The sequence below is a fragment of the Bubalus bubalis genome, chromosome 17 (assembly GCF_019923935.1).
Source record: "Bubalus bubalis isolate 160015118507 breed Murrah chromosome 17, NDDB_SH_1, whole genome shotgun sequence".
Taxonomy (NCBI): Eukaryota; Metazoa; Chordata; class Mammalia; order Artiodactyla; family Bovidae; genus Bubalus; species Bubalus bubalis.
In genome coordinates this window covers 72,127,014-72,140,541 of record NC_059173.1, presented here as the reverse complement: position 1 = coordinate 72,140,541, position 13,528 = coordinate 72,127,014, and the positions used below count along the sequence as shown (strand labels likewise).

The following is a 13,528-nucleotide window of genomic DNA, read 5'->3' as shown; positions in this document are numbered from 1 at the left end:
ATGTCTTTGCTTTTTAATACTTTGTCTAGGTTTGCCATAGCTTTCTTTCCAAGAAGCAAGCATCTTTTAATTTCATAGCTTCAGTTCACCATCTGCAGCGAGGAAAATAAGGATATCTTAAAGCAAATAATTATAGACAGAATGTTAAAAGGCATATTCAGAGCAAATCACCCAGTTAAAAATAAGATTTTTGAGCCTGAATAAGTGGTCAAAACCAGAGAATCAAATTTGGGAAGGCTTTCTTTGCTTCTTATGTAAAAGGAAATCTCTAAAGGAGTGATCTTGTATGCAAGAGGTCGATGAGTCAGCCATTGCTGGAAAATCTCTTTTCCACCCTTTATCAATCAGAATAATGGCTTTCCTAGAAAACAGTACATTCTTCTCATGCAGGTAGTATGTTATGACATGAAATCTATATTCATAAACCAGTATCTGAAGATGCCCTACCAGAATATATGGAAAATTGGAAAACCTTCCTCAAATTAAAGGCAACAAATGGTCTTTGCTTCTTCCCATTGTTCTGTGCAGTCAGCAGAGGTACAACTGCCAATGAGTTGACATTTTATGTCTCGAATGTGATGTCATAATTTTTGCTCAAACACTCATCTTTTAATGGGACTATCAACACCAGGCCTGCTATACCATGCTGTTAGTCTTTCAATCTAATAAAGCTGATTTGATATCTATTAGTTTCCAGGCTATATATTGGGACTAGAGAAAGAAAGCTGAATAATCTCATTGGAAAAAGAAAATGTAGGCAATATTCTGGAAAATTAAAAACCAACAACAGTCACAAGGCCCATTAATGAATGCTATGTGTTATATCAGAGATTTCAATACCCTGAATAGAGTTTGGTATTACTTTTCTATTTAAAATGACATCAGACTTTGTGTGATATAAAAATAAGAGATCGTTTACCTAAAATATTAAATCATATATAATGGGAAAATAACAGAAATTATTGAGTAGAGACTGTAATGAATAAGAAACAAATTTTATGAATTAATATTTTTAAATCACAGTACAATCAATTTCAGTAGGAATTTTCTCAGTGCCACCATAACATCTTTGTTTCTCAGATGATATACCATAGGGTTAAACATCAGTGTGGCAATGGTATAAAAAAGAGAAACTTGTCCATTCCTATCAAATGACTGGACTTGGTCTTAAATATGTAATGGGTCCTGATCTAAAGAATAAAGCCGCAATCATGAGATCAGAAGAGCAGGTGGAGAAAGCCTTGGCTCGCCCAGTGTCTGAAGGCAGCTTTAAGATGGTCTCAACTATTCTCATGAAAGAACCAAGAATTAACATAAAAGGAATAGTGACAACTAGAATAGCAACTACATAAACAAATATCTCAATCATAAAAGTGTCCCCATAGGCAAGCTTTAGCACTGGACGTACATCACAGAAGAAGTGATTCAACTGGTTAGGGCCACAGAAGGGTAGAGAGAAGATCTGGTAGGTAAATCCTAAGTACGTAGGAATTCCACTGACCCAACTGCCAGCGGCCAGTTAGACACACAGCCTGCTGTTCATGAGGAAAGGGTACAACAGTGGGTTGCCAATGGCGACATACCTGTCATAAGCCATTGAAATCAGAAGAAGGCACTCAGTGACCCCAAACACCAGAAAGAAATACATTTGAGCAGCACAGGCCAGCAAGGATATATTTCTAGATTGTCTACAAAGATCTGTTAATAACCCGGTGACAGTGACTGATACATAACATATTTCCAAGGAAGAAAAATTCCCTAGGAAAAAAAAAATGTGAGTCTGGAGGGAAGGATCCATCTTGGTTATTATAATAATGAGACTATTTCCCATTAGAATAATCATATACATGATCAAAAAAAAAGAAATCTTTGAAGATCAAGAATATCAGAGAAACCAAGCAAGTTGAAATCCACCAATGTAGTCTGGTTCAACTCTGGTGGATTTTACCCTCTGGATCCCATCTGTGAATAAAATGTTTAGAGTCACTCAGATGCACCATGTCCAGCAGCAAAACAGGACAAAATAAATCAATGATTTCAAATCAATTCACATGATAGCTATCCATTCTTTGTTTGTATTTTTGTTAATAAATCAAATCCAGTATACTAAAATACCACAATGTGAAAATAGAAAATAATTCTTAGACTCTTTCTTTTGGCTCACATTAAAGATTATGGGTTTATGAGTAACAGTAAAACAGACAACAACAAAAACAAAAAATAAGTTGTGTGGCCTATTTTCAGGATAAGAATTGCTGTAGGTAACGGGTGGCATTTTCTTCTGGAAAATGCTTCTCTTTTCTGATCAGTTTGGTTTCTATTATCTTTTTATTCGTATTTTTCTGCCTTGAGCGTCCTAATTTTCAATTCTTGTATGTGTTTTTTTTTTTTTTTTTTTTCATGTTTTCTTTGATGTTTCTCTTGTGAGCTGCATCTCGGATAACCAAAGGGCGGTGTGATCACTAAGACTCCACTGCCAGACCCAGTTCAGCACCACCCTCTCCCACCACCACCATTCTCCAGACCACTCTGTAAGAAAGAGACTTAAACTTTCATCAGAAAAATAAGAAATATGTTCTTGTCATCATCATGCAAATTCCATGTGATATACTACAGAAGTTTATAGTACAAATAAAACATCATAGCAAGTCATATGTTCACTTGAAATTTAGAATATGAAGTAAGTAAGAATTTGAGGTAATGTGTCCTCAACCTCATTATGGCTGGCCCCCAACAATCTTAACAACTCTACTTATATTTTACATGTTGGGCCTTGAAAGGTAATTAGATAATTTTGAGGTCTTTAGCAGTAATTGAATAAGAAATAGGGAAAAAATGCATAAAAAAATTGATCATAGCAGTCACAGACCTGACAACAGACAAATGCAAACTCAACTTTTGCATATTTTTCTACCTCTAGATATATATTTATAAATATGCATGTATACTTATGAAAATACATAAATATTGTGAATATGTAGCATGTATCATAGACATGTAAATGTCATGTAATATCCATTTAAAATATCTATGCCTGAATAATTATCAGAAAGCAAGTGCTAAATGCAGTATCTCACTCACTGTCATAAAATGAGAGTCTGATTTCTTGTGGTTACAGCCTGCATATTTCAAGTTCAGGAGATTTATCTCATTAATGAATTTGACTGAAATGAACTTTTTTTCTTTTTTTCATTCCTTAATTATAAAAAATATACTACTATAAAATAAGCTGGTTAAAATACTTGCTGCTTACCTTTTTTTAATTGTGAAGAAGTAACTATGTTTTTCTCTTTTATAATGAATATTGCCCTATGTAACATATATGTCTGGTTTGAATTATTCAAGCAATTAATTCAATCCCTATTATTTTCCCCTGAAGCTCATACCTTGCTTAAATCAATCAGTGCACTTAAATAGAAATCGTCTGTTTTTACTGTGGAGACATCTCTTCATGACAAACTGCATTTTTAAACTCAATAAACTGTTTATTAAGACAACTTAAGAAATAATCACAGCCTCCTCTGAGTCAGTTAGTGTTGCACCAGTTTCTCTCTCTATGAAATACGGTCTGAGGAGCACTAGCTACCTGCCAATGCCACTTTACATGTCTCCAAGTGCTCTGTATCTTTGGAGAGTAGGATAATTGTCCTTCTAGGAAAGGCTGTTTAAGATACTTACAGTCTTAAATTTGGGCAGTATCTATCGATGCATTCAGTGCAATATTTATTTATTATTAAAATACCATTCCTTAACCACACAGAGTAGAATTTGGAAATTAGATGAGTTTCTAATTTGTTTATGAGTTAAGGTCCTCACTTCACACCACATATAGAATTAATCTATAGTTGAAAGTTACATATGTAAGAGAGATTTTAGTGTTAATTTTTGCACTATGAATCTTTGCTAAACTATGTAAAATAATTCATGCATTCAGCCTTTATTTATTGAACTATTCAGTAAACCTAACCATATCAGTTAGATTAACCGTAACTCAATGAAGTACCACAGTCTTGTCTAACTCAGTGAAACTATGAGCCATGATGTTTAGGGCCACCCAAGATGGATGGATCATGGTGGAGAGTTCTGAAAAAATGTGGTCCACTGGAGAAGGGAATGGCAAACCACTTCAGTATTCTTATCTAGAGAGCCCCATGAACAGTATGAAATGGCAGAAAGGTAGGACACTGAAAGATGAACTCCCCATGATGGAAGGTGCTCAATATATTACTGGAGATCAGTGGAGAAATGAAGAGATGGAGCCAAAGTAAAAAGAATACCCAGTTTTGGATGTGACTGGTGATGGAAACAAGTGCCAATGCTATAAAAAGCAATATTGCATAGGAACCTGGAAAGTTAAGTCCATGTATCAAGGCAAATTGGAGGTGGTCAAACAGGAGATGACATAAGTGAATGTCAACATTTTAGGAATCAGCAAACTAAAATGGACTTGAATTGGTGAATTTAACTCAGATGAACATTATGTCTACTACTAGGGCCAAGAATCTTTTAGAAGACTGAACAGCTATCATAGTCAACAAAAGAGTCCAAAATGCAGTACTTGGATGCAATCTCAAAATGGCAGAATGATCTCTGTTCATTTCAGAGACAAACTACTCAATATCACGGTAATCTATGCCTATGCCCCAACCAGTAACTCTGAAGAAGCTGAAGTTGAAAGGTTCAGTGAAGACTTACAAGACCTTTTAGAACTAACACTGAAAAAAGATGTCCTTTTCATTATAGGGAACTGGAATGCAAAAGTAGGAAGTCAAGACACACCTGACATAACAGAGAAATTTGGCCTTGGAGTATGGAATGAAGCAGGGCAAAGGTAATAGGTTTTGCCAAGAGAACGCACTGGTCACAGCAAATACCCTCTTCCAACAAAACAAGAGAAGACTCTACACATGGACATCACCAGATGGTCAACACTGAAATGAGATTGATTATATTATTTGCAGGCGAAGATGGAGAAGCTCTATACAGTCAGCAAAAACAAGACCAGGAGCTGACTGTGGCTCAGATCATGAACTCCTTATTGCCAAAATAAATTGAAGAAATTCAGACTTAAATTGAAGAAAGTAGGGAAAACCACTAGACCATTCAGGTATGACCTAAATCAAATCCCTTATGATTATACAGTGGAAGTGAGAAATAGATTTAAGGGACTAGATCTGATAGACAGAATGCCTGATGAACTATGGGCAGAAGTTCGTGACATTGTACAAGAGACAGGGATCAAGCCCATCCCCATGGAAAAGAAATGCAAAAAGCAAAATGGCTGCCTGAGGAGGCCTTACAAATAGCTGTGAAAAGATGGGAAGCAAAAAGCAAAGGAGAAAAGGAAAGATATTCCCATCTGAATGCAAAATTCCAAAGAATAGCAAGGAGAGGTAAGAAAGCCTTCCTCGGTGGTCAGTGCAAAGAAATAGAGGAAAACAATCGAATGGGAAATGTTAAGGACCTATTCAAGAAAATTGGAGATACCAAGGGAACATTTGATGCAACGATTGGCTCAATAAAGGACAGAAATGGTATGGAACTAACAGAAGCAGAGACTATTAAGAAGAGGTGGCAAGAATACACAGAAGAACTGTACAAAAATGATGCTGTGAAAGTTCTGCACTCAATATGCCAGCAAATTTGGAAAACTCAGCAGTGGCCACAGGACTAGAAAAGGTCAGTTTTCATTCCAATCCCAAAGAAAGGCAATGCCAAAGAATGCTCAAACTACCACACAATTGCACTCATCTCACACGCTAGTAAAGTAATGCTCAAAATTCTCCAAGCCAGCCTTCAGCAATATGTGAACCGTGAGCTTCCACATGTTCAAGCTGGTTTTATAAAAGACAAAGGAACCAGAGATCAAGTTGCCAACATCTGTTGAATCATTGAAAAGGCAAGAGAGTTTCAGAAAAACATCTATTACTGCCTTATTGACTATGCCAAAGCCTTTGACTGTGTGGATCACAATAAACTGTGGAAAATTCTGAAAGAGATGGGAATACCAGACCACCTGACCTGCCTCTTGAGAAATCTGTATGCGGGTCAGGAAGCAACAGTTAGAACTGGATATGGAACAACAGACTGGTTCCAAATAGGAAAAGGACTACGTCAAGGCTGTATATGTTACTCTGCTTATTTAACTTATATGCAGAGCACATTATGAGAAACACTGGCTGGAAGAAGCACAGGCTGAAATAAAGATTGCTGGAGAAATATCAATAACCTCAGATATGCAGATGACACCACCCTTATGGCAGAAAGTGAAAAGGAACTCAAAAGCCTCTTGATTAAAGTGGAAGAGGACAGTGAAAAAGTTGGCTTAAAGCTCAGCATTCAGAAAACTAAGATCATGGCATCTGGTCCCATTGCTTCATGGGAAATAGATGGGGAAACAGTGGAAACAGTGTCAGACTTTATTTTTCCGGGCTCTAAAATCACTGCCGATGGTGTTTGCAGCCATGAAATTAAAAGACGCTTACTCCTTGGAAGGAAATTTATGACCAACCTAGATGGCGTATTAAAAAGCAGAGATATTACTTTGCCAACAAAGGTCCGTCTAGTCAAGGCTATGGTTTTTCCAGTGGTTATGTATGGATGTGAGAGTTGGACTGTGAAGAAAGCTGAGAGCCAAAGAATTTATGCTTTTGAACTGAGGTGATGGAGAAGACTCTTGAGAGTCCCTTGGACTGCAAGGAGATCCAACCAGTCCATCCTAAAGGAGCTCAGTCCTGGGTGTTCATTGGAAGGAATGATGCTAAAGCTGAATCTCCAATACTTTGGCTACCTCATGCAAAGAGTTGACTCTTTGGAAAAGCCCTTGATGCTGGGCAGGATTGAGGGCTCTGGAGAAGGGGACCTCAGAGGATGAGTTGGTTGGATGGCATCACCAACTTGATGGACATGAGTTTGAGTAAAATCTGGGAGCTGGTGATGGACAGGGAGGCCTGGCATGCTGTTATTCATGGGGTCACATAGAGTCAGATACACTGAGTGACTGAACTGAACTGAGCAGGCAAATTTGGCCTTGGAATACAGAATGCAGCAGGGCAAATGCTAATATAGTTTTGCCAAAAGATCGCACTGGTCATAGCAAACACCCTCTATCAACAACACAAGAAAAGACTCTACACACAGACATCACCTGATGGTCAACACAGAAATCATATTGATTATATTCTTTGCTGTCAAAGATAGAGAAACTCTATACAGTCAGCAAAAGCAAGACCAGGAGCTGACTATGGCTCAGACCATAAAATCCTTATTGCCAAATTCAGACTTAAATTGAAGAAAGTAGGGAAAACCATTAGGCTATTCAGGTATGACCTAAATCAAATCCCTTACAATTATGCACTGGAAGTGACAAATAGTTTTAAGGAACTAGATCTGATAGAGTTCCTGATGTACTGTGGACAGTGATCTGTGACATTGTACAGGAAACATGGATCAAGACCATCCCCAAGAAAAAGAAATGCAAACAAAACAAAACAAAATGGCTGTTGGAGGAGGCCTTACAAATAGCTGTGAAAAGAGAAGTGAAACGCAAAGCCGCAAAGGAAAATTATATCCATTAAAATGCATAGTTCCAAAGAATAGCAAGGAGAGGTAAGAAAGCCTTCCTCAGTGGTCAATGCAAAGAAATAGAGGAAAACAATGGAATGGGAAAGTTTAGGGATCTCTTCAAGAAAATTGGAGATACCAAGGGAACATTTCATGCAACGATGGGCTCAATAAAGGATAGAAATGGTATGGACCTAACAGAAGCAGAGGATATTAAGAAGAGGTGGCAAGAACACACAGAAGAACTGTACAAAAAACATCTTCATGACACAGATAATCACGATGATGTGATCACTCACCTAGAGCCAGACATCCTGGAATGGGAAGTCAAGTTGTCTTTAGGAAGCATCACTATGAACAAAGCTAGTGGAGGTGATGGAATTCCAGTTGAGCTATTTCAAATCCTAAAAGATGATGCTGTGACAGAGCTGCACTCAATATGCCAGCAAATTTGGAAAGTTAGCTGTGGCCACAAGACTGGAAAAGGTCAGTTTTCATTCCTATCCCAAAGAAAGGTAATGCTAAAGAATGCTCAAACTACCACACAATTGCACTCATCTCACACGCTAGTAAAGTAATGCTCAAAACTCTCCAAGCCAGGCTTCAACGGTGCATGAATTGTGGACTTCCAGATGTTCAAGCTTTATTTAGAAAGTGCAGAGGAACCAGAGATCAAATTGCTAACATCCACTGGATCATTGAAAAAAACCAGAGAGTTCCAGAAAAACATCTGTTTCTGCTTTATTGACTATGTCATAGCCTTTGACTGTGTGGATCACAATAAACTGTGGAAAAATCTTAAAGATATGGTACTATCAGACCACGTGAGCTGCCTCTTGAGAAATCTGTATGCACATCAGGAAGCAACAGTTAGAACTCAACTTGGAACAACAGACTGAGTCCAAATAGGAAGAGGAGTACATCAAGACTGTATATTCTCACCTTGCTTATTTAACTTATATGTAGATTACATCATGAGAAATCCTGGGCTGGATGAAGCCCAAGCTGGAATCAAGATTTCCAGGAGAAATATCAATAACGTCAGATAGGCAGATGACACAACCCTTATGGCAGAAAGTGAGGAAGAGCTAAAGAGCCTCCTGATGAAAATAAAAGAGAATGGAAAAGTTGGCTTAAAGCTCAACATTCAGAAAGATCATGGCATCCGGTCCCATCACTTCATGGCAAATAGATGGGGAAACAGTGGCTCACTTAATTTTGGAGGGGGCTCCAAAATCACCTCAGATGGTCACTGCAGCCATGAAATCTAAAGACACCTACTCTTTGGAAGGAAAGTTATGACAACCTGGACAGCATATTAAAAAGCAAAGTCATTACTTTGTTGACAAAGGTCTGTCTGGTCAAGGCTATGGTTTTTCCAGTAGTCATGTATGGATGCGAGAGTTGGACCATAAAGAAAGCTGAGTACCAAAGAATTTATGCTTTTGAACTGTGGTGTTGGAGAAGACTCTTGAGAGTTCCTTGGACTGCAATGAGATCAAACCTGTCCATCCTAAAGGAGCTCAGTCCTGGGTGTTCATTGGAAGGACTGATGCTGAAGCTGAAGCTCCAATGCTTTGGCCACCTAATGCAAAGAGCTGACTCATTTGAAAAGATCCTGATGCTGGGCAAGATTGAAGGCAGGAGGATAAGGGGGTGACAGAGTATGAGATGGTTGGATGCCATCCCCTCCACGATGACATGAATTTGAGTCAACTCCGGGAGTTGGTGATGGACAGGGAGGCCTGGCATGCTGCAGTCCATGGATTCGCAAAGAGTTGGACACAACTGAGCGACTGAAGTGAACTGAACTGAACCATATCAGGTGCTGCAGTATACTCTTCAGGATGCACAGGCAATTTTGTATCCTATAAATTGACCACAGTGTCTGACTGACAATCACCTAGTCATCTCTTTGGTGGAGCTGGAATGCCACACTCTATGTATTAATAAAGGAACCCATTATTCCTGCATGAAAAATTAAACATTTTTACTGTATTGTTATTGTATATAACTTATTTAGTTTGACCTTTATTATTTCCCTGATACCTGAGGCCATAAGAATCTGCATGCAATGCAGGAGCCCTGGGTTCAGTCCATGTGTTAGGAAGATCCCCTGGTGAAGGGAATGGCTACCCACTCCATTATTCTTCCCTGAAGAATTCCACGGACAGAGAAGCCCAGTGAGCTACAGTTCATGGGGTCAAAAGTGTCAGACATGACTGAGTGATTAACATTTTAATTTTCACCATATCATATTTTAATATTTATCCCATAATTTGAATTTCTTGTCAAAAACTCTTTGAATCTAGGGTTTTTGTCCTTTCTATTGATGCACATGCAGCTCTAAGTGTGGATACATACACAAGGAACACTCTGGGTCTTTTTAAGAACCCAATAATTTATACCTGCATGTTTGAACTTTTGGTGGTGGTAGTTTACTTGCTAAATCATGTCTGACTCTTGAGACCCCGTGGACTGTAGCCTGCCAGGGTCCTCTGTCCATGGGATTTTCCAGTCAAGGATACTGGAGTGGGTTGCCATTTCTTCCTCCAGGGGATCTTCCCAACCCAGGAATGGAACCCTGGTCTCCTGCATTGCAGGCAGATTTTTTACCGACTGAGCTACAAAGGAAGCCCTTTGAAATTTTACCAGTCACTAATCACTTATAATGTGTACTCTTCCATTGTTAGTAGTGAGGAAAATGTCTGAGAGATGTTATGATGGAAGAACCCAATACACTTTAATGCACATAAGAGTGGAAGCAGAGAGACCACTTAAGATGTGGTTGCAATAATCTATGTAGAAAATTAGGGTTGATGTGGTATGTGTATTGTGAGAAATGGTCACAATGTTTACTTACAGTTTCCTTCCAAATATGTTCCTCTGTTTTCATTCTCAATTTTATCATACATAAAATCAACCACAAGAGAAAATATGATGAGTTTATAATTCTTCATCTATTTTATCTACATAAGTCAGTTTTATGCTTACTTTTTCTTCTAAATATTAATTTCACTCATTTCCTTCTATTTTTATGGGAACTTTTAAAATTTATATCTTTGTATATACTTTTTATATTGAAATATGCCTTATAAAACTTTATTTTTGGTACTTCTTCACTTTCATCAATCTCTTTTTATTCAAAGACAGTATTTTTTCTGTGAGGTAGATAAAATCATGCCATTTTTCTCCTTAATTCTCTTCTTGGTTCTCATGATTGTATCATGTACCATGAAAGAGAATGAAATACCACTAACAAATGCAATTCTCCTTCATTTACCTTTTTCCATAGTAGCCCAAGTGTGTTTCCAGTTTCTCTTCCCACTTGCATGACTCAGTTCTTGGCAATGAAATAGGAAAGGAAAGAACACATTCATAATAACCCCAGAAACCATGGAATTTACCAGTGTCAAAGCCACCTGACCCTGAATGATTGTTAACAGTGGTGTTGTACACTGGAGAAGACATGAGTTTGAGAAAACTCTGGGAGATAGTGAAGGACAGGGAAGCGTGGTGTGCTGCAGGCCATGGGGTCACAAAGATTTGGACACGAGTGACAGACTGAACAACAGCAACACAGTGAGCTTCACCCTAAACCCCAGATATTGTCTTGGAATACCCCTCTTTAGAACCCTCAGGTCTTAGAATTGTAGGAGTTTCCTACCTTTGTCATAGTTTAACCAATTAGTGTAGAGACATTGTTTTTGTTCTCCTCTCCCTCTGCATAAATTATCTCAGAACATTCTTCACCCTTACCCTCCCGTTTCACATGGTCATTATATACCACATGACTGCACTCACCTGGCCACACGTTACTGATTCCACACAGCCTGTTATACCAAACAGTTCAACCAGAACATTTCCTGCAACTGTTTGAATAAGAACCTAGAGGAAATTTTTCTGTCTTTGCCTCTGTAGTTGTAATGTTTTTACACTTGGGAATTGAATTCTATTTCCCCCTCCGTATTGAATGGGCAAAACTTGAGCTCTGATATCAGGGACATTAAGCAGAATCATGCATATATGTAACAGATCTATGTATTTTAATCTCTCTTGTTTTCCTTTACTAGTGAGTTAATGATTGACACATACAACACAACCATAGTTAATAAATTATATTTTAAAATTTTGTTTTTTTACAATGCAAGCTTTAAATGATGAGACAATTTCTGGAGATTGACTGTTTTGAACCCCCATCTATTAGCTCAGAATTTTTGCCATGCTCATCATCAGATTGATCTCTTGTTTGCAAAATTTGAAATCCCGTGGCCAATAATTACTACATTGCTTTAGTAACAAATCTAAGGAGAATAATATTTATTATATAACTAAAATATCCCAAGGACTATTTTGAGACTTTAAGGTGGTGGGTGGGCACATGCAATGTTTCTATTTTAGGACTAATATTACATTTAAAGAGAATTTGAGCATTTTCCCACCAAAGCTATAAATTGTATCACACATTAGCAAAAAATGACCACATTTTTGTTTTCTGATGCCACAGTTCTATTTGTCATGTATTCCATATAGTTTTAGTAAAATTATTTGCCTTAAGATTGTTCCTATAAAGATATACATATATGTCCAATAAAGCTATATCTTTGCAATAAAACTGCATTTTGCATTAAAGTTATGTGTACATTAATCTCTACAGATTGAATATTCTCACCTCAATTCAATTATTTCATATTAGAATATTTTCTGTACACCTAACCATTTACATTTTACCTTTTGGACATCATAAATTTCCATCTCTGTCCATTGAAATGTGATTATGAATTAATATACTATGTTTAATTTAATTTGAGCAGTATGAAGTGAAATAAGATTATTTCTTCACTTAATCTCAGTACTAACCTTTACCTAATTATTGCTTACAAAATGTATGATTTTCAGTTTTCAGTAGACCCATGAAAATTCTGTTGTGAAATTTCTGTTTAACAAACTAAATTTTAAAAAATCATCATTATATATTAATATCAAACACTTTCTGCATATTTTTTGCCTAAATTCAGGGCTCTGTTTCTTAGTAATATCCCCCTTTTTGGTTATTTATTTGGATCCATGTGATTATTGAATATGTATTATGTCATTCCTCCCAACTTGTTTACTTACTTTTTTTCAGCTTTTCCAAACTGTGACGTTCCCAGGTATAACAAGCCTGATTTATCTGACCTAAACCTGGAATATGGGAGACCCAGGTTCGATCCCTGGGTCAGGAAGATCCCCTGGAGAAGGAAATGGCAACCCACTCTAGTACTCTTGCTCTTGCCTGGAGAATCCCATGGAGGGAGCAGCCTGGTAGGCTAAGTCCATGGGGTCGCAAAGAGTCAGACAGGACTGAGCGACTTCACTTCAAACACTAATTAATATAGAGCAAAACAAAGCCAAAGGCATAGGTTTCAAACTTCACTACTTTCAGTGAATAAATTATTCATAAACAGTTGAATAAGGCAAAACATGGATTGACAACTGTATATTTGGAAAAGGTGGTAACATTAAACATTCAAATGAGATAAAAGACTTGGAAAATTAGACAGGCAGGAAGTAGTATAGAGTATAGCAAACAGGCACAAACAGGCATAAAGGCAGTGGTGGCAGTTTAGTCTCTAAGTCATGTCCAACTCTTGTGACCCCATGGACTGTAGACTCCCAGGTTCCTCTGTCCATGGGGTTCTCCAGGCAAGAATACTGGAGCAGGTTGCCATTTCCTTCTCCAGGGGATCTGCCAGACCCAGGGACTGAACTCAGGTCTCTTGAATTGTAGGCAGATTCTTTATCAATTGAGCTATGCTGCTGCTGCTGCTAAGTCGCTTCAGTCGTGTCTGATTCTGTGCAACCCCATAGATGGCAGCCCACCAGGCTCCCCCGTCCCTGGGATTCTCCAGGCAAGAACACTGGAGTGGGTTGCCATTTCCTTCTCCAATGCATGAGAGGGAAAAGTGAAAGTGAAGTCGCTCAG

General features: G+C 37.9%; 1 pseudogene; it reads right to left on the bottom strand.

Moving 5' to 3' along the window:
* Nucleotides 1-979: 979 nt before the first annotated feature.
* Nucleotides 980-1,962, bottom strand: LOC123329960 (annotated as a pseudogene).
* Between the last annotated feature and the right edge of the window lie 11,566 nt (nt 1,963-13,528).